Source organism: Scyliorhinus torazame, chromosome 29 (genome assembly GCF_047496885.1).
Source record: "Scyliorhinus torazame isolate Kashiwa2021f chromosome 29, sScyTor2.1, whole genome shotgun sequence".
Taxonomy (NCBI): Eukaryota; Metazoa; Chordata; class Chondrichthyes; order Carcharhiniformes; family Scyliorhinidae; genus Scyliorhinus; species Scyliorhinus torazame.
Window position 1 is genome coordinate 19753197 of NC_092735.1, and position 22335 is coordinate 19775531.

The following is a 22335-nucleotide window of genomic DNA, read 5'->3' on the forward strand; positions in this document are numbered from 1 at the left end:
TGTGGGATGCATGTTTTTCACATTCCTCGGTCGGGACCGTCTGCCCAGGTACCTGTTTCTGGTGTACAACATCACGACGATAAACTCTGGTTTCTTCTTCTTCTTTGTGACCTCAGTAGCAGTCACGTTGCTGGCTGCTCGTTCCTAAAGGAATCAGACTTGGCCAACTTCTGATCAAGGTTTGGCCAGCTAAGGTGGTTCGCCAATTCTCCGACACAACAATTCCGTTGCTTGGCACGAGTTTCGGGGAACTCTACCCTGAATGAAGGGTTTGCACTAGCCTAATGTTCAAGGATGAATCCAGGGGGAATAAACAGAAAAACGATGATTATTCTCCAGTGGAGTTAATTGATACTTCAGTCGATACCGTGCGATTTTGTCTTTCTGCTGGTACCTGTGGGCACTCTGCTTTCACATCACTGAGAGCTTCTTGGCATCTCAAAATCTTCAGCGGTCAAGGCAACAGTTGGAATAGAGCTCTCCTTGGGTTCTGTGACTACGTCGTGTTTCACTGGGTCAGGTTGCTGTTCTGCTCCCTCGGCTCGCTTTAAAGAAGTTACACTTCCTTGTATCTCTGAGGTATGCGTGTGCGCGATCAGTCGCTAGTTTATCAGCAGTTTGACCTTCGGCCTTGGCCTAAAGGGGTTGGAGAGTTGGCGTCTGTTCTGCAATTATCTCCAATTGCCCATTGTCAGAGCTTCTGTTCCTGCTTCCTCTTGGTCAAAGTCAGTGCTTGCGTCAGGTTGCTCTGTGTTGGCAGCGTCCTGACTGGAATAGTCAGGTAAATTGGTGTCCTGGTCACATTTATCAGTAATGCTCTGGCCACACACAGTGGAGGTTAATGTCCTAATCCTCTCGCTCTTTAAAAAGTAGTGCGAGGTCTAGAATTCCCTCCTCTGGCTGGTCACTGCTATCAGTGGTGGCCTACCCTCCTCTTCGTCCAATCTCTCCTCAAAGAAAAACACAATTTCCAGAAGGTTCTCCGGGGGCGGCAGCCATGGCGTTTCCTCTATGGAGATTAGTTCAAACTGTTCTGGGCCAACTTGGGTTTCCACTGTTACTGGCGAAGAAAGAATCTATGCTCTTTATTGAGCAGAGAGCTTGCAGCCTTGATTGCGAATAACGGGCAATGTTGGCAAGTTCGCGCCATCACATTGGAACTTGGCGTCATCTGCCCTTGGCCCTTTGAGTGGAGTACTGCCTGGCCAATGAAGTCAGGTTATAGGTCGCTTGAAAAATTCAGGCTTCAGCCCTATCAGAGCGAATGAACGCTGCTTCCTTGCGTCCAACTCAACATTGGGATGTGACCATTGACTATGAAAGCCGCACTCCGAAAGGTCCCCTGGGATTTTGCAAATTCACTCAAGAAAGACACTTGGCATTCCTCTGCATGCTCTGTTGCATCAATACTGCTTAGTCCAATAGCTATTCCTTTAACATTTGAAGTAGGAGGCTTATGATTGTGGCATAGTGCTTTAAAAATGACCCTGCCTCCATCAGGCATGATGCTCTGCAGGCATGGCAGGACATTCTTAGATGTTTGGCATCATTGTGGGGGCACAGGAAAATACAGGCTAGCGCCCACACCTTCTTCATTCTGGGTCTACATTTCAGTGGGCGGCTGGCACCTCTATTGCTCACAAACTGAGTCTGTGGTCTGATTTTTTTATTCCTTCATGGGATGCGGGCATCGTAGGCTGGGCCCACATTTAATGCCCCATCCTTAATTGCCCTTGAACTTAGTGGCTGGCATTTCAGAGGGCAGTCTGGAGTCACACGTTGACCAGACCGGGTAAGGCTGGCAGATTTCCTCCACCTAAAGAAATTGACAATGGTTTTATGGTCATCTTTTATGGCCCTCGGGCTTTTTAATCCGAGATTTTTATGGAATTCAATTTTCACCATCTGCTATGGTGGGATTGAAACTGGGTGTCCACTGGACCTCTGGCGAACTAGTCCAGTGGCAATACAACTATGCTACAAAGGTTCTCGATCACTCCTGATTAAACTCACTTCTGCCTGGGGTAATGTTATCTCTCCTCTGGACTGTACAAAGCCAGATAAGCCTTCATCAAGAATGCGCAGGAACCTCCAATCGTTTGTTAACTAGATACAGCTATGTACAGGGACAGATAAGCAGAAGGCACATTCCAGAGTTCTAGAGACATGTGACATCACTGATGATGTGTGTTTGTTGTTAGCATAATAGCTATTCACCCTTTATACTACACCCTCCATCATAAATTTGGGATGTTCGCTGATGTTATGACCACACCATTGCTGAGCAAACCAGATCTCAATGGGAAACCTGGCTTAAGGGCCATAACCCTTTTCTTTTGCTATTCTGAAACAGAAAATAAAACGCACTGCCCTCAACAGCAAGCAATCCAGTAACAGTTTTGGGATTAAAGAAAAATTAAACGTAAAAGGTTGACTGATAAGAAGGAAAGAAAACAAGCGCACAAGATTACAGTAACACAGTTAAATTTAGTCTTACAAAACATACCCCTCTCGCCCCAAAAGACTCCCTACTTGGTCAGATCTATTAGTAAATACCTTCCAGGCAACCCTCCCTTAGAGTTGTCTAACTATCAAAAGATCCAACAATATTACCCAAGGCTAAACTACTACCGCTTTGATGAAGGTATGCCATGTGACCTGTCAAACCCACTTTCCACTCGGCTGTGGAAATCAAAAAATTCAGACCAAGACTACTTTTCGCACCAATACTTTTCTGGCTTGACTCTATGACCGATGCCAACTTCACCTTTTCAAGCCTGAGGTCTGTTTCCAGAAGATTTTCCCCACACAGCCAACACCAAGCTCAGCATTTCTCCTTACATATTCCCTTTCATTTTCACCTATGATACCAGTGTTCTCAGCACTTCTTTGAACTTAACCTTTTTGAAATATAAAATCCTGTTGGTGTCTTTCCAATTGTCCCCGCTTTTGGTATCAAATAAAATGTAACAACTTTCCCTTGTTTACTCATGAAACCATTGTAAGCTGTAAAAGCTTTTTACTACCCATTGGGAAAAAAAGGTCCCGAATGATCTCCCAATGCAAATTCCTAACCCTAACCAATTTACTTTAAAAAAAAACTTGCCCATAGTTTTATTACAAATGCCCATATTTAGCACTTCTACTCCTTTTTAACTCTCAGTTCTTCAGACAAGCTGACTCCATTAATTTCTCCCCAGCTTAATTAAATCATTCACACACACCTAGACTTGTTTACAGAACAACACAAATTTCCCCAACAATATTTTAAAAAAGTAACATCCATTCTCACAGTGATTATGAAGTGTTTGGTACCATTTGCAACCCTTCAGATTCTGAAGCAGTTTGTGTTCAGGCTTGAGCTGATAAATGGCCAGTGAAATTCATGCTAGACATGTACCAGGCGATGATCACCTTCAGTGATGATCTAACCATTGACATTCAGTGACATTGCTGTCCGCTGAATCCCACACTATCAACAGCCTGGGTGAACCATTGACCAGAACCTGAACTGGACTCGCCATATAAATACTGTGGCTACATTCTGTGGTGAGTAACTCACCTCCTAACCCTCCAAAGCATGTCCATCATCTACAACAGTGGTGGGCAGCCTGCAGCCCTGGGGGATACATGCGGCCCATCTGGGTTCCAGGTGCGGCCCATGAGACATTTTGTTGAACGTCGCCCACCCGCAGGGTCGCCACATTCCGCTGATTTCCGTCCGTGTAGTTTTCTTTCCGACCGGTATGACTGAAGTGATTCGCACGTAAAGTGGGGGCGAGTGAAGTGAGGAGCTTGCTGATTGCTCGCAACGCTGACTGTGAGAGCTGTGTGATCCCTTCTAGCCATACAACCCTCCCTAGACACCTCAAATCCCTGGGCGATATCATCAACATTGCCTCTGCAAAATCCTGCAAATCCACCGGCAGGATAGGCGCACCAACGTGAGTGTCCTCTCCCAGGCTAGAGAGGCTAGAATACAATAGGTGGGATGTACTTCTGAGGCTATATAAGGCTCTGGTAAGATCCCATTTGGAATAATGTGAGAAGTTTTGGCCCCATATTTAAGGAAGGATGTGCTGGCCTTGGAAAGGTTCTAGAGGAGGTTCACAAGATGGATGCTCGGAATGAAGGACTTGTCGTCTGAGGAGTGGTTGAGGACTCTGGGTCTGTACTCATTGGAGTTTAGAAAGCATGAAGGGGGGATCTTATTGATACTGCGAGGCCTGGATAGAGTGGACGTGGAGAGGATGTTTCCACTTGTAGAAAAACAAGAAGCAGAGGACACAATCTAAAGGGACAATCCTTTAAAACTGAGATGAGGAGGAATTTCTTCAGCCAGAGGGTGGTGAATCTGTGGAGTTCTTTGCCGTAGAAGGCTGTGGAGGCCAAATCACTGAGTGTCTTTAAGATAGAGATAGATAGGTTCTTGATTAATAAGGGGATCAGGGGTTATGGGGAGAAGGCTGGAGAATGGGGATGAGAAAAATATCAGCCATGATTGAATGGCGGAGCAGACTCGATGGGCCGAGTGGCCTAATTCTGCTGCTGTGTATTACGGCCTTAGGGCCAATATCCCAGGTATTGATGCACTGGTCATGCTCAACCAGCTACGATGGTCGGGCCACATTATCCGCATGCCCGGCAGAAGACTTGCGATATAAGTGCTCTACTCCGAGCTCCGCAATGGCAACCAATCACTAGGAATCCAGAGCATCCCACACACCCACCTCATCAAACACCACCTGCCAAACCTGTGGCAGGGTCTGTGGATCCAGGATTGGGCTACTCAGCCCCCGCAGCAACCATCTCCCCGGAGTGGAAGCAAGTCATCCTCGACCCCTCGGGACTGCCCAAGGCGACCCTCCCAGGTTTCTGTTCTTGTTTTACGCTCCCTCCCGAGTATCCCAGATGTCAATTGCTCCACCATTGGCCCCCTTGATGCCTACCTCTGGAATTTCTTCCCGACATTTGTCCGACTCCCTAACCCCTCCTTTTCCCATTAAGGCACCCCTTAAGACAGTCCTTAGGACCTACCTCTTTGATCCAGTTTTTGGTCACCTGCCTTACGTTGCTACAGGTCCCGCGCACCAACTTGTTGCTGTGCGTTTCTCACGGTTCGGAGGCATTTATCACCTTTTTCTACCGGCCTGGGACCAGGTTTCTTCGCTCTGACCTACAAACAATTTAAACCTATTTCCCGTGGCCGGAACTGCAAGCTGCCTGAGGCATAGGTGTGACTCCATTTTGTTGGCATTTTTGTCACCGCAGAATGCTGAATGTTTCACACTTAGTACTGACCTTGCCAGGAGAGGGGAGAATCAGAACTTTGTTGCGTCAGAACTTACGCAACTCGGGGAAGGAAGTGGCAAACATTGTCTGCTCTATCGCGCACAATAATTTCCACCAAAGAAAGGTCATTCTCAAAATCTGAATATTTCGACATGATTCATGGACGCAGGGTGTTGGGAGCGCTTTGCGCTGAGCTCTGTAATCTGTCCTTAAATATCCAAATCCTGACCACAGGCGATTATTGCCACCTTCAGAGAAAGGGGGCGGGATTCTCCATTTCTGAAACTCAGTGTTGACGCCAACGCAGAATCCGTGAACTTTTACGACAGAAAAGCTGCCGCCGCACCTGGGACCGATTCCGCTACCGTTGAGGGGCTAGCACCGGTGCCGCATGGAACACAATCGATTCTACTGAAAAATGGTGCGGGATTCACCGGGTCCGTGGTCGACACTCGGGAGGCTGACAAGCTGCAGCCGCACGTACACATTACACTCCCTACGCGCACTCAGCCCAGCCAAAAAGATGACAGTGGTTGTGCTGGAGCACGCCCATACAGCTGATGGGTCACCTGGGGCCAGAGGGCACATAGGGAGGTCCCCTGGGGGAACACCTAAATGACCCGTGGCATGAGGTTCAAAGTGGGCTGTTTGCAGTGTGCGCAGTTGCATGCTTGTCTTGCCGGCTGCGGTAATGGTGATCCATGCTCGTCCACCCTGGCCCCCCACAGCCCACCTCCTGGCCACCCCCCCCCCCCACTCCACCCCTCGACCCTGGCAGAAGCCCCCCAGCCAGCGGCACGATTGTTAGTAAACTATGGTGATGTTGGACACCTTCCATCCCCCTCCCTCTCCCTCAGCAGCTACCACGCCGGTTTCACGATTTTTAAAAGCACAAGAGAACCGCGCCGTCGGGAACTCGGCCCATTGAAGACGGAAAATCGGGGAGGCCCCAGAGAATACCGGGTCGGGCCTGCTAATGATATGCAAACGGTGTCGACTGCATCCGGCAGAGTGAAACGCGTTGACGCTGTTTCCGAGGTGACGGAGAATCGTGATTTGCCATCAAATTGGCGCCTGCCGTGATTTTGCTGTCGGAAGCTATTCTCCGCCCAATCTGATGTCCCGATTTCGGCGCTGGCTAGCGGAGAATCCCGCCCTTGATTTATGGATGTGCGATGAATGGAGGAATTCCAGTTCTATATTGTATTGTATGTATTTGGTGCAGTAAGGGTTAAAATCCTGGGTTAATGTGTGTATGCATCTGCTGCAGTAATTTATATTTAAAGTCCTGGCTTAAAAGACAGACACTTTAGCTATAGAGGTGCAATTAAAGTGTTGTAAAAATGAGATTATCATTCATTCCAACCATATATAATGTTTACCTGAATCAGGCCAATGGCATTTTGTTTACACAAAGAAGGTCCCCTGGGGAGTAGATAATTAGAGTCTCAGGGTGCGATCTACCCGAATGGGAACAGCGGGGATCGTGCGGCCGAGGCTGCATTTAGTCCGGCTTTCTGCACTGAGGAGTTCCTGCTCCCTGGCATTCCCTGACCCCCCCGACGTGACCCCCGAAACTCCCCAAGTCACCTATAAGAGGCCCCTTCACTCGCGCAGGGCACTCCTGGGTCTGATCCCCATCATGCGCAAAATGCCGGCATGGCACCTTGGCAGTGCCCGGCTGGCACCCAGGTGGCACTGGCAGGTTGCCAGGCTGGCAGTACCAGGGTGCTAGAGGGCACGCAACTGGTGGCCTCCGATCCCCTGGAGACCCCCATGAGTGCTGTTCCATCTAGTCCCCATTTGTGGAGACCAGTACTGAACAGCGCTTGCCCGAGGTCTCCAAGGTGAGGGAGTTGGATCCCATGACTTGGTTAGATCTCGGGAATGCATAGTAGAGTGAGACTAGCTGTCTCACTCTAATATGCAGATTTGCCAGGAAGTAATCCTACCCACAATGGGCAGGATTGACATGGTGATGTCTTCTGAGATTGCATTGGATCCCACAAGGTGTGGTGAGCAGGGTAGATCCCGGAAAACAGATCTCCTGGCATCTACCGGCCATGTCACGCTACGTTTTGGATGCAACATGGCTGATAGATCGTGCCCAGTGTGTTTAGCCTTAGCCATATGGTTATAACCCAGTTAATGGGTGATGTGGTTACTGGGAGGAGCCAGGAGCAGGAGCAGTCAGATGTTGAATTTAGATTGGGAAGTGAAAAGACCTGCTAAAAGTTTAGTTAAAGATTTGACTGGGAATAGAAAAACAGTGAGTTTGGATTGGGGGTGTGAACATGTGAACAGCGTAGCAGCTTTTTTGCCAAATCCTGGAAAGTTAAACAATAGTTTGACACAGACAAGAATCTGCAAGCTGGGTCCTGAAGGATCTTTCTCTCAAAGTATTTTCTTCAAGACATCTGCATACAGCAAGTATTCCTGGGTCTGCGAACTGTATTTAAAAGTGGAGGTTGACCTGAGATGGGGTTTGCTTGATTGGAGATTAAAAGATAGCAGTTAGGTTTCATTTTATTGTTAAGCATTGTTTAACCGGTAATTGTAAACTATTTCTTGTATGAGGCTAAAGCTAGTTTAATCCTCTGATAGTAATAAAGTTTGTTTTAATATACCACACCCTATTTGTGCGTGGAACTAATCTTGGAGCAAAGTACCCTTCCTCACAAGTTAAATTAAATATTGGGATTTCTGCCCGGTATTGGGGTCTGGGTCGTAATAGGTGGTTGATAATTGTGTGTGTGGAACGACTCCTCTAGTGGGCCAGTGTATTTCCCCCCTCCCCCCCCCACCCCCACCCCCACCACAACACACCTCTTCCCCCACCTCCCCAATTTGTGGAGCTGTTCAGGTGGAATATCCTTATTTTTGGACATGAGGCCTGGGAGAAATGACCTCCTGGGGTCTCAAGGTGTGTGTGTGGGGGAGGGGGGAGGGGAGGGTCAAAGGTCCTGGAATATTCCAGCACAACCAGGGTGAGGTCCTGAGGACCAAGGCAGGCCTTGTAACCAGCCCGCCTTGACACTTAACTGGCAACCTCCATGGCCGCCTGTGCTCTGCTTCTGGGGCGGGTGGGCCTAACTCCATACCTCAGCCGTCAGCACCCGTATCCTCTTCAATCCTCCCCCCTACACCCCCTCACTCCTTCCCTCACCATACTGGTGAACAGATTGTGAGATTTGGGGGCCTTTTTCCCGAGGCCGGTCCAGCAATTCCGGAAAGTTCCCAACTCGGGCTACCCACCGGATAGTGAAAGTATAACCTTGGCGTCCCGCCTCTAGCATCCAGTGGCTATTTAACAACCTCTTATTTATTTTTACAATTCTCATCCATTTACCCAAATCCCTCCCAAACTCTGAATCCTCGTCCAGCCCTGGTAACTCCAATCACTGCATGGGGGGAAAGAATAAGTCCAAAGCGTATATTTTACCTTCAGCAAGTATATTCTCACATCAGCTCAGCAGTGTGACAACCTCTTTCTGTTCCCCCTCCCTCAATTGCTCCCGCCGGGTCCGCTTACACTCTTTTGGGTTGAACCAATGAAACTAAAGTGGACAAACTGAGGGACCGATCAAAGCGCAGCCCTCAAAGGGACACTGCGCGAATCAAAGAATCGAACGGCAAAGAAAACGTCAAACATCAAATCAAAACGTGGTGCGAGGGGTCAGTAAAACGCCTCAGTCCCTACGGTGCCCACTGAGCATGGAAGGCCTCGATAGTGCCGGCACATACCCACTTGTGTGTCAATTTGTAGGTGAGTCAATACTCATCATCTGTCTTTAACAATGTGTGGTAGTCTGTGTTAGGAGGATTACGGTACCTAGTAATGCCAGAATACCACTGGTGGAGAATGTACGTGTTCCCATTGGATAAGCTTGCAGGTTAGCTCCACCCTGCAAGGCGGGGTATAAGAGCCCGTGCCGCCCCAGCAGCTTTCTTATGTACCTGCGCTGCTGGGGGAAACATCTAGCGTATTAAAGCCTTCAATTGTCTCCAATCTCGTTTCTGAGATTATTGATCGTGCATCACAATGAAATTGACAAAGAATACGATTGCTGGTACATTGACAAGCCCTGCACCCACCACCACCACCATCCATTGCTCTAGACGAGAACATTCATGTAAAAGTGCATGTCGCCACAGCAAGGCAAATCAGACCCCCGAGTGAACTATACCCTTGGCCAAGGGTGGTATCATGACCAGTACAGACTTGGAGGGCCGAAGGGCCTGTTCCTGTGCTGCATTGTTCTTTGTTCTTTGTTCTATAACACTGTAACGGGAACCATATCGGCCATTCCGTCACTGTCGCTGGGCCAAAACCTTGGAACTCCCTCCTTAACAGCACTGTGGGCACACATACACCACAGGGATTGCAACGTTTTGAGAAGGCACCTTCTCAAGGAACAAAACGGGAGGGGCAACGAACCCTGGCCTGGCCAATGACGGCCACATCCCGTAAATAACATTTTAAAAAAACTCACCGGCACATAGAAAAGTGAAGATAACACACTCGCTCGTCAGGCTGCCCAAATAAAACCTGCGAAATAAATAAAAACACATTTCTGTTACTTGCCCAGACGAAATTCGACACTTGTATTTCTGGTCATGGTTAGAATTTTGGACTCTGATTTCCCTTCAAAGAATATCACTCGGACCGACTGGGACAGCCTCATTCACACGCCAGGCTCGGAGTGAACGGATTGTGGAGTGGAAGCTCGGAGATTTGGGAAAAGGATCCCGGCTGACGCTCAAGTGCAGCTGCCACGAGGAGGGTGCATGTTTGAGCACGCCATTGTTTCAGCTGCTCCATCGGATGTAATAAAGAACTCCTCGGCAGCACTGAGCCGGATGTTTTCCCTGCCCCTGTGGCAACGGCGGGGCAGCAGACCCAGCAATCGTTTACCTTTGACTGTTAGGGAATCGTGGATGCGCAACGTCAGAATCATTCATTGGCGCCATTTCCTGAGCGCAGGACCCGAAGATAAAAGCAAATGTCTGCAGATGCTGGAAGCCGAAACAAAAGCAGGAAATGCTGGACAATCTCAGCAGGTCTGACAGCGTCTGTGGAGAGAGAAGGGAGCGAACGGATCGAGTCTGGGTGTTTCTTTGTCAAAGCTGGAGAGGATTGGAAATAGGATCAGATTTATACTGTCGTGAAGGGGCCTCGATAGAGAGCCAGCGACAGGTGGAGATTGACAAAGATGTCACAGACAGAAAGACAAAGGGAATGTAAATAGGGGTGATTAAGGGTGCTGATGGTGGCACATAAAGAGATTCGAATGTGTTAATAACAGGACAAAGGTGAGTAGTGTGTCAAAGTGGCATGGTCGCACAGTGGTTAGCACTGTGGCTTCACAGAGCCAGGGTCCCAGGTTTGATTCCTGGCTTGGGTCACTGTGCGGAGTCTGTACGTTCTGCGTGGGTTTCCTCCGGGTGCTCCGGTTTCCTCCCGCAAGTTCCGAAAGACGTGCTTTCGGGGCGTAGGGCTGGTTTAGCACACTGGGCTAAATTGCTGGCTTTTAAAGCAGACCAAGGCAGGCCAGCAGCACGGTTCAATTCCCGTACCAGCCTCCACGAACAGGCGCCGGAATGTGGCGACTGGGGGCTTTTCACAGTAACTTCATTTGAAGCCTACTTGTGAGAATAGGAGATTTTCATTTTTTGTTAGGTAAATTGGACATTCTGAATTCTCCCTCAGTGTACCCGAACAGGCGCCGGAATGTGGCGATTTTCGCGGAAACTTCATCGCAGTGTTAATGTAAGCCTACTTGTGACAATGATAAAGATTATTATTATTAAAGGGCAACCAGGAACAGGGAACAGATATTTCAGATTTCAGCATCCGCCGTAATTTATTTTTATTTAACAGATGGCCCAAGTGAGTGGGGGGAGACGGTGGTGGTGGTGGTGGTGGTGGTGGTGGTGGTGGTGGTGGGGGGGGGGGGGGGGGCGGGGGGGGGGGTCAATGGTGGCGGAAAAATAGATCAATGTAAGAAATGAAAATAAGTGCAGATCTTTACTCTCTAAACTGTGTGTTGGAACCTGGCCGCAGATATTAGGATTCCTGCAGTGGCTCATGGGTGCCGGAGTGCTACCCTAGTGGTTTAGAGGGGTCCGGGCAAATTGGGTGGATTCCCTGGCGACCATGTCCCAGTTGCATGTCCCAGTTGCAAGTTAATTTTTGGTTGTGCTAGATGAGCTGGCATTTTCTCGCTATTCTGTCTTCCGTAGCGGGGCTAGCCTAACTCCTTCTTGTTGTGTTCTGGGAATTGGCTCAGTTGTAATTATCTCTATGAGTTCCCTGTTCTGCATCTGAGAAAGGGCTAACAGGCCCGAGGGTAACCGCAGAGAGCAATGTAGCTTTCAGACCTCGCCACAGGAGATGGTGAAATTTGAATTCAATAAAAAAAATCTGGAATTAAAAGTCTAATGACGACCATGAAACTATTGTCGATTATCAAAAACCCATCTGGTTCACTAATGGGCAGCATGGTAGCAGAGTGGTTAGCACTGTTGCTTCACAGCTCCAGGGTCCCAGGTTCGATTCCCGGCTTGGATCACTGTCTGTGCGGAGTCTGCACGTTCTCCCTGTGAATGCGTGGGTTTCCTCCGAGTGCTCCCGTTTCCTCCCACAGTCCAAAGATGTGCGGGTTAGGTGGATTGGCCATGATCAATTACCCTTCGTGTCCAAAAAGGTTAGGTGGGTTATAGGAATAGGGTGGAGGTGTGGGCTTAAATAGGGTGTTCTTTCCAAGGGCCGGTGCAGACTCGATGGGCCGAGTGGTCTCCTTCAGCACTGTGAAATCTATGAAATCTAACGTCCTTTAGGGAATGAAATCTGCCGTCCTCGCCCGGTCTGGCCTACATGTGACTCCAGATCCACAGCCATGTGGTTGACTCTTAACTGCCCCTTCGAGGGCAATTAGCCATGGGCAATAAATGCTGGGCCAGCCAGCGATGCCCACATCCCATGAACGAAAAAAAAAGTAAGGAATGGGCAACAGACACTGGGCCCAGCCACTGACGCTCAAAATTGCTGTATTTTTTGGGATAGCCGCATTTCAGGCTTATTAATCAAACTGCACCGGATTACCAAGGAATGTATCAAGGACTATTTTTCAGGGGAAAACAGCCCACTACAGCTGTCCTCTTGTGTTGTTTCATGAAGGATTTTGTATTCGATGATATGCAAATGAGAACCAGGCAGAACCAGAGAGAAAGGGCGGAAATCGTAAATTGTGTGCAATTTTGCAAGTAACTTGCACCCTGGATGCAGATTGCCTCCAAAACCAAAAGTCTACTCCCAGGCCTTTGGTGTGGTGCTAACTCTCGCGCTTTCTAAAATTAACCCTGCGCCTCTTTATCAGATGCAATGACCCAGAGATATCCTGAAAAAAAGACTCTGGGGGGCTTTCTCTGATTTTGTATGTACTTGCAATGTCAGATTCGACCACCCTTAGGGACTCAGCACTGGAGAAGTTGCAGAAAGAGGGCGACATTGGAACTGAGAGGCTATATTTATCAGGAAGGTTGAACCGGTTTGGAATAATATTCTCCCGAAAGGAGGGGACTGGGAGATTACATGGCAGATTACCTAAAAGGGTGAGACAGAAAGATGTTTCCACTTGAGGGGGTGGCAGGGTGGGGAGAGAGCGATGTTGAGACCAAAACCCGGGTCCATAAATATAACACGGTCACTAATAACCCAATAGAAAATACAGGAGAGACTTGTTCATCTAGAGACTGATTAGAATGTGGAACTTACTCCAACAGTGGATAGTTGAGACAAATAGCAGAGGCTCAATTTTTCTGCAAAGCGGGACGTGTTACGGAAACTTTCCATCTTACTCTCATCAGGACAAATGCAAGAATGCTAAGTTTCAAACAATCACAACAATTCATGAGACAGGAGCGGAGGGTGTTGGATTGGTTGGCAAGTCACCTCTGATTGGTTGAGAAAACAATGGGGAACAATAGGCTCGCCAAGCTCCTTGGCAATTCAAAAAGCTGCGAGGGCTTGAGCATATTCCTTTTGTTTGCAGAGGATGGATCTCTGTGTGTGGGTGTAGGAAACGTAAATGAGTCACATTACAAGCTCGACCGATTATCTTGAATAGGCTGTGAGTGTAGCCATTAGCACATTCAGGATTGTTCAGCAAGTGATGCCCGCTAGGGAAAATCACACCTAACAGTCGACATTTTGTGTTGGGTTTTGCAAGAGGGTGATTGTTGAGCACCATCTGTGCTTCGCCTATTACGAGCAACCAACAAAATATGTTGGGGAGCCTTGGAAAAATTTGGCACTCCTGCATTTGACCTGATAAGTGCAAGATGAAAAGCTTCACCAGCATGTTCAGATTCTGCATGATCAAGCAACTGTGAACTTAGATTTATACTAAGGGGAGGCTAGATAGGTGTGTGAACGAGAAAGGAAAACAGGGCCTCGCTGATTGGGTTAGACAAAGAGAAATGGGAGGAGCCTCGTGTGGAGCACAAACATTAGCACACAGTGGTTGGGCCAAAAGGCCTGTTTCTCTGCGGCCCCAGCTAATAAGCACAGAGGGAAGATTTTGTACGGTTTATTCGAAACAAATGCAATCACATTCTAAACAAATATCCAGCCGGGGAACCCACAGTTTTAGATTCCATAACGGAGCAGACGTTTTAACAGCGTCTAAACTCGGTTAATATGTTGCATTCGCTCCGCCAGCTTACGAGTTGTCCCTGTGAAACAGCACAGAAAGAGGGACCCAGAAGTGGGTCAGAGTGACATTTGGGTAAAATAATAAGCCCGTTTCATTTAATTTAGAGAAAATAAAGCATTTTACCGGATCTGCTAGTGCAGAGGGTGCAGTTGACAAAAATACCACGTGTTGTGGTTTCACTTAATCTGACTGGGGCTTTTTCAACGATACCCATTCTTTTAATATTTTTGCAAGAATGTAGATTCCTGTATCAGTTTCAATCGGCTTTGTCAGCTCATGGAAGCGTTGGCAATTAGCACGAGCAAAGTGAGAGAGTGAGGGAGTGTTACCACTCTCTGTGGAAAGAAGGCAGCTAAAGAGGAGATTTGATAGAGACGTGTGAAAAATCATCATAAGAATCACAAGTAGGCTTCAATGAAGTTACTGTGAAAAGCCCCTAGCCACCACATTCCAGCGCCTGTTCGGGGGAGGCCGGTACGGGAATTGAACCCGCGCCGCTAACCTTGTTCTGCATTACAAGCCAGCTGTTTAGCCCACTGTGCTAACCAGCCCCTGACAGATTCAATCGAGCCGTTCAAGAGTGTATTAGATGATTATTTGAATAAAAACAATGCGCGGGGGCTACGGGAAAAAGGCAGGGGAACGGCGCTAAGTCATAACGCTCACGTGGAGAGCTGGTGCAGACACGATGGGCCGAATGGTCTCCTTTAGCGCTGTAACAATGCTGTGATCCGTGAACGGATTGAGAATGAGGGGGCACAGATTTAAAGTAATTTGCAAACAAAGCAAAAGTGACACAAAGGTTGGGATTTACTGACCCCCCCCCCCACACACCCGCCGTGTGTTTTTCGGCGGCGGAGGCAGCCCGCCAGCGGGATCTACCATTCCCGCTGTTGTCAACGGGATATCCCGTGTACTGTCGGCGGTTCCGGAATATCTCGCTGGCGTGAAAAACTGGCAAATCCCGCCCAAATGCAAAAGTGGGGGGGCACGGTGGCAGAGTGGTTAGCACTGCTGCCTCACCGCGCCAGTTGCTGGTTATGGAAGGGAATTATAAAAGTCTATCAAGCACCCCGTCCGCCACCTTCAATATTCACCCGCTGCACCATCGTCGCACAGTGGCGACATCTGCAAGATGCATTGCAGCAACTCACCAAGGCTCCTTCAACAGCGCCTTCCAAACCTGCGACCTCTACCACCCAGAAGAGCGAGAGCAGCAGGTGCATGGGTACATCCCCCCCCTCCCCCCCCCCCCCCCCCCCCTGCAAGTTCCCATCCAGGTCACTCACCATCCTGAGTTGGAACTATAATCCCCTGCCTAACAGCACGGTGGGTGTACCTACACCACATGGACTTCAAGAAGGCGGCTCTCCGCCATTCTTCCCAAGGGCAATTAGGGATGGGCAGTAAGAATGCTGGCCTTGCCAGCTTCGCCCACATCTCAGGGAAGAATAGAGAAAAAGTCCACCACTTTCTGTGGGCGTAATGTTTTCCATTTTCGCTGCTGAAAGGTCTAACCTTGGAGTAGGTTGCCTTGTCCGAAGACCCCTCAAGTAGCAGAAATAATTTATCTCTCTTCTATTTGCTCCCCTTATTATCCTGAAAACTTCAAGCAAACCGACTCAAGGATTTCAACCTTAGTTAGTACAACCCCATCCTCATATTTTGGCCCTTCAAGTACAGGTTGAAGCAACACTCTGGTAAATCTGTGCCGCACTCCCCTAGCGCCAATATTGAAAAGTATAATGTCCAGGATGGCACACAGTACTCCAGATATGTTTAGCTGTAGCATGTCGTCAACTCCCTTGTATTCCAATTCTCTCGATATGGAAGCTTTTACGGCGTCTATGTGGTGGCACAGTGGTAGTGTTACTGAATTAGTAATACGGAAGTCCAGGTTAATGCACTGGGGGCATGGGTTCAAATCCCACTGGGGACATGGGTTCAAATCCCACTGGGGGCATGGGTTCAAATCCCACTGGGGGAATGGGTTCAAATCCCACTGGGGGCATGGGTTCAAATCCCACCACAGCAGCTGGTGGGAATTAAATTCAGTTCATAAAATCTGGAAATGAGAGCTTGAGATTGGTAATGATGACTATGAGGCTAAACTAATATCCTCTTTAGGTGAAAGAAATCTGCCATCCTTACCTGGTCTGGCCTACATGTGACGCCAGGCCCACAGCAATGTGGTTGACTCTTCAATGGCCTAGCAAGTCACCCAGTTAAAGGGGCAATAGGGGATGGGCAACAAACGCTGGCCTTGCCAACAATGCCCACATCCCCTGAAAGAACTCTGACTGCCTGCAGGCTGTCACCATTTAGGTTTGCCCCTTCTTATCCTCTTTCAATCTATTCTGACATCCATTGGCTGCGGTTTTGCCCAGATCATCCATTGATATCTTTGCCGTTTGATGCTTCCGCTCACACTGCTTACAATGCCGCCTACGTTTGCGTCATCAGCAAATCTGGATATGTGGATTCCGATCCCATCATCCAAGCCATTAATAAACATGGGGAATATTCAAGACCCGATACAGATCCTTGTAGGACACCACTAGTCGCATCCTGCCAATTCGAGTACAACCCACTATTCCGACCCTTGGGCTCCTGTAGCTCATTCAATGTCCTGAGCAGGTCCATAATTGTGGTGGCCACACTATGATTGCACGCGAGAGGGTGCAGAGGAGATTCACCAGGATGTTGCCTGAGCTGGAGCATTTCAGCTATGAAGATTCATAGAATTTACATAGAATTTACAGTGCAGATGGAGGACATTCGGCCCATCGAGTCTGCACCGGCTCTTGGAAAGAGCACCCTACCCAAGGTCCACACCTCCACCCTATCCCATAACCCAGTAACCCCACCCAACCCAGTAACCCCACCCAACACTAAGGGCAATTTTGGACATTAAGGGCAATTTATCGTGGCCAATCCACCTAACCTGCACATCCTTTGGACTGTGGGAGGAAACCGGAGCACCCGGAGGAAACCCACGCACACACGGGGAGAACGTGCAGACTCCGCACAGACAGTGACTCAGGCCGGAATCGAACTTGGGACCCTGGAGCTGTGAAGAGAGGCTGGTTAGGCTGGGGTTGTTTTCCTTGGAGCAGAGAAGGCTAAGGGGGGACCTGATCGAGGTGTACAGAATTATAAGGGACATAGGTAGGGTAGATAGGAAGGAACTTTTCCCCTTACTGGAGGTGTCAAAGACCAGGGAGCATAGGTCATAGATTTAAGGTGTGGGGCATTTAGAGGGCATTTGTGAAAAAACCTTTTCACCCAGAGGGTAGTGGGGATCTGGAACTCGCTGCCTGGAAGGGTGGTAGAGGCAGGCACCGTCACAACATTGAAGAAACATTTAGATGAGCACTTGAAACGCCATAGCGTACATGACTACGGACCCAGTGCTGGGAAACGGGGTTAGAATAACAACAAAGAACAAAGAAATGTACAGCACAGGAACAGGCCCGTCGGCCCTCCAAGCCCGTGCCGACCATGCTGCCCGACTAAACTACAATCTGCTACACTTCCTGGGTCCGTATCCCTCTATTCCCATCCTATTCATGTATTTGTCAAGATGCCCCTTAAATGTCACTATCGTCCCTGCTTCCACCACCTCCTCCGGTAGCGAGTTCCAGGCACCCACTACCCTCTGCGTAAAAAACTTGCCTCGTACATATCTACTCTAAACCTTGCCCCTCTCACCTTAAACCTATGCCCCCTAGTAATTGACCCCTGTACCCTGGGGAAAAGCCTCTGACTATCCACTCTGTCTATGCCGTCATAATTTTGTAGACCTCTATCAGGTCTCCCTCAACCTCCTTCGTTCCAGTGAGAACAAACCGAGTTTATTCAACCGCTCTTCATAGCTAATGCCCTCCATACCAGGCAACATTCTGGTAAATCTCTTCTGCACCCTCTCTAAAGCCTCCACATCCTTCTGGTAGTGTGGCGACCAGAATTGAACACTATACTCCAGGTGTGGCCTAACTAAGGTTCTACACAGCTGCAACATGACTTGCCAATTCTTATACTCAATGCCCCGGCCAATGAAGGCAAGCATGCCGTATGCCTTCTTGACTACCTTCTCCACCTGTGTTGCCCCTTTCAATGACCTGTGGACCTGTACTCCTAGATCTCTTTGACTTTCAATACTCTTGAGGGTTCTACCATTCACTGTATATTCCCTACCTGCATTAGACCTTCCAAAATGCATTACCTCACATTTGTCCGGATTAAACTCCATCTGCCATCTCTCCGCCCAAGTCTCCAAACAATCTAAATCCTGCTGTATCCTCTGACAGTCCTCATCGCTATCCGCAATTCCACCAACCTTTGTGTCGTCTGCAAACTTACTAATCAGACCAGTTACATTTTCCTCCAAATCATTTATATATACTACAAAGAGCAATGGTCCCAGCACTGATCCCTGTGGAACACCACTGGTCACAGCCCTCCAATTAGAAAAGCATCCTTCCATTGCTACTCTCTGCCTTCTATGACCTAGCCAGTTCTGTATCCACCTTGCCAGCTCACCCCTGATCCCGTGTGACTTCACCTTTTGTACTAGTCTACCATGAGGGACCTTGTCAAAGGCCTTACTGAAGTCCATATAGACAACATCCACTGCCCTACCTGCATCAATCATCTTAGTGACCTCCTCGAAAAACTCTATCAAGCTAGTGAGACACGACCTCCCCTTCACAAAACCGTGCTGCCTCTCACTAATACGTCAATTTGCTCCCAAATGGGAGTAGATCCTGTCTCGAAGAATTCTCTCCAGTAATTTCCCTACCACCGAAGTAAGGCTCACCGGCCTGTAGTTCCCTGGATTATCCTTGCTACCCTTCTTAAACAGAGGAACAACATTGGCTATTCTCCAGTCCTCCGGGACATCCCTGAAGACGGTGAGTATCCAAAGATTTCTGTCAAGGCCTCAGCAATTTCCTCTCCAGCCTCCTTCAGTATTCTGGGGTAGATCCCATCAGGCCCTGGGGACTTATCTACCTTAATATTTTTTAAGACACCCAACACCTCGTCTTTTTGGATCTCAATGTGACCCAGGCTATCTACACACCCTTCTCCAGACTCAACATCTACCAATTTCTTCTCTTTGGTGAATATTGATGCAAAGTATTCATTTAGTACCTCGCCCATTTCCTCTGGCTCCACACATAGATTCCCTTGCCTATCCTTCAGTGGGCCGACCCTTTCCCTGGCTACCCTCTAGCTTTTTATGTACGTGTAAAAAGCCTTGGGATTTTCCTTAACCCTATTTGCCAATGACTTTTCGTGACCCCTTCTAGCCCTCCTGACTCCTTGCTTAAGTTCCTTCCTACTTTCCTTATATTCCATAGATCGGTGCTTGATGACCAGCATGGGAACAATGGGCCGAAGGGCCTTCTTCTGTAAATCTCTGTGACTCTATGACTATAAATTGCCAAGGTGAGGGAGCAGGAAATCGGGCAGTAAAAGATCCTGGTTATAAACATTATCCGGTCTCCAAAGTGGCAAAGGAAAGACAGTGATAGCTGTGGAGTAGTGCAGAGAGTGGAGAAGGGCAAATTGGAGGAAGAAGGAAGAAGATATTCTTCTCCGCAGGAAACTAGGTGAAAATATTGGGGGAGTCACTGAGGAGGCGGCTAATTAAGAAAAACAGTGTGCAGTGTTTCATAATGTGGGTCTCATTCTGGAATGGGTTCAGTGATTTCAGCAAATGATGTGGCTGGAGTGACTCGACAATGAATCTCATTGGCACAAAAAAAGAATGTCAACCAGGGTGCCTGGGTGGCAGTGCCAAGGTGCCCAGGAGCCACTGGGAGTGCAAGGGTATCACCCCACCCAGAGCCCGACTACCCGTCACCATCGCCCGCACTGGGATTTTAGTGCCCCCTCCACCAACATCGGCAGTATTGGGGCTTCTGTGCCCCCCTACCCCATCGCTGGCACCCCCACATGGTGAGAATTCCCCCCCTCCCATGGGGTCTCCTTGAGGCCCTGCCCCCACCACTGGCCCTGCATGCCAGGGTGCCAGGGGGCAAAGCCAGGGCACTACCCTGGCGGCGGGGAATATCTGATTCTGAGATCTCCCTGGTGCATATTCCGTTCTGGAACTCGAGCGGGAATTAGCGACCACAACGGGATTTGCGCCCGTGGCTAGCGGGCCTGGAAAATCCCCCCGGCGCCTTCTCGATTCCAAGTCTCCAAGCTCCTGAAGTTCTCAATGTCTCTTTCTTAATTCAGGGCATTCCTTTAAATATACTTCTTTGAGCAGATTTTTGCTCATATATTCTATGTGGGTTGGCGCCAGATTTTGTTCTAAACCTGCTCCTGTGAAGCATCTTGGGAGATCTTACTGCACTAAGGTTGGGATTGATTTACTTACACACGGGTTGTTGTTATTGAGGTGAGCTGGGTTTGGCAGGGGGCAGCACGGGAGCATGGTGGTTAGCACAATTGCTTCACAGCTCCAGGGTCCCAGGTTCGATTCCGGCTTGGGTCACTGTCTGCGCGGAGTCTGCACATCCACCCCGTGTGTGCGTGAGTTTCCTCCGGGTGCTCCGGTTTCCTCCCACAGTCCAAAGATGTGCAGGTTAGGGGGATTGGCCATGATAAATTGCCCTTAGTGTCCAGAATTGCCCTTAGTGTTGGGTGGGGTTACTGGGTTATGGGGATAGGGTGGAGGTGTTGACCTTGGGTAGGGTGCTCTTTCCAAGAGCCGCTGCAGACTCGATGGGCCGACTGGCCTCCTTCTGCACTGTAAATTCTATGATATTCCCTCGTGACAGCCATTTCCGCCCTGGGGAAAAGTCTCTGGCTATCCACTCTATCCATGCCTCTCATCACCTTGTACACTTCTATCAAGTCACCTCTCTGTCTTCTTCGCTCCAGTGAGAAAAGCCCTAGCTCCCTCAACCCTTCTTATATAATTTAAAGGTAATTGGCGGAAGGTATAGGGGAGATGTCAGAGGTCGGTTCTTTACACAGAGAGTGGTGGGTGTGTGGAATGCACTGCCAGCAGAGGTGGTGGAGTCAGAGTCATTAGGGACATTTAAGCGACTCCTGGACAGGCACACGGACAGCAGTAAATTGAAGGGGTGTAGGTTAGGTTGACCTTAGATTAGGATAAATGGTCGGCACAACATCGTGGGCTGAAGGACCCAAGCTGGGAATCGAACCCGGCTCCCTGCCGTTGCCTGGGCAATGCCACTATTGAAGTTGCGGGAATGACCCGACTCAGAGACCTATCCCGGCAATGTTGAGATTCTCTTATCCATGATAACAAATCCATATTTATCTATAAATGGTGGAATTGAACCCTCTCCCAGCCCCCTGTGCTGTACTGTTCTATGTTCTATGTTAAATGAAAGGGATGATGCTTATGGTCCAATAGCAAGGGTCAGAAGGGTCACCGTGGATTCCGATAATTGGAAGCGGAACCAGAGATTTCTATTACTGCTGACAAAAGGGAATCAAAACATACAAGGCATCCATGAAAGCTTCCCTCTGCCAGAGCTGATGAGTCTATGCCTTACTCTCAGTTTCATCCACCTTCTGTCGCGTTTCTGGTAATCCTGACTTGCGTAGCTTAGAGAGTACATCAGTGACGTGTTACCTGTCAGTCATGGTAAAACCCACTTCCCTTTGATAGCTGGTAAGTGGGGATGTGGTCTTTCTCCAGTACTCTAGGAATGAGAGGCCTAAAGATGTTGATAAGCGCTAAGGTGGATCCATTAATCTTATTACATAGAGGCTTGCTAACTCTACTGGGACATACCCCTGGAGGCCTTGTCCATTGATCTCCCACCTCCAATTCCCCTGCCCCACCCACTCTCGCCAACAGCTATCCAAAATGTCCGCGTTCCCGGTTTTCCGCTTCATTTGGAGTCCAGGTAGGATTGATCGATCCTTCACTCTTAGCCGTTCCTCAAACCCAATCCCCAATGCACCCATCTCTGATATTTTCAATATCGAAAGCTAATGAGGCCAAAGAAAATTAAGACAAAAGGTTTTTGTTTTGAGCGTCCAGCGGTGGCTTTCTCCATGGCTTTGCTCGCGCAAGATTGGTCATCAACACCCGGAGACCCCAGGCCCCCCCCCCCCCGAAGGGTTGGCAACCCTGATACCAGGGGGTGAAGTTCCACTTAATTAATCTTTATTAGTCTCACAAGTAGGCTTACTGTGAAAATCCCCTCGTTGCCACATTCCCGGCGCCTGTTCGGGTACATGGAGGGAGAATACAGAATGTCCAATTCACCTATCAACACGTCTTTCAGGCCTTATGGGAGGAAACCGGAGCACCCGGAGGAAACCCATGCTG

The 22335-nt window shown here is 48.8% G+C and overlaps 1 protein-coding gene across 1 annotated transcript in view; it reads right to left on the reverse strand.

Moving 5' to 3' along the window:
• LOC140403737 (interleukin-2 receptor subunit beta-like) overlaps positions 1-22335 on the reverse strand; it is a 109721-nt gene that overhangs the window by 77697 nt on the left and 9689 nt on the right. The window contains exon 2 of the mRNA XM_072491898.1: positions 9786-9841. The gene's annotated coding sequence lies outside the window, so the exon portion shown is untranslated. The remainder of the gene's footprint in view (positions 1-9785; positions 9842-22335) is intronic.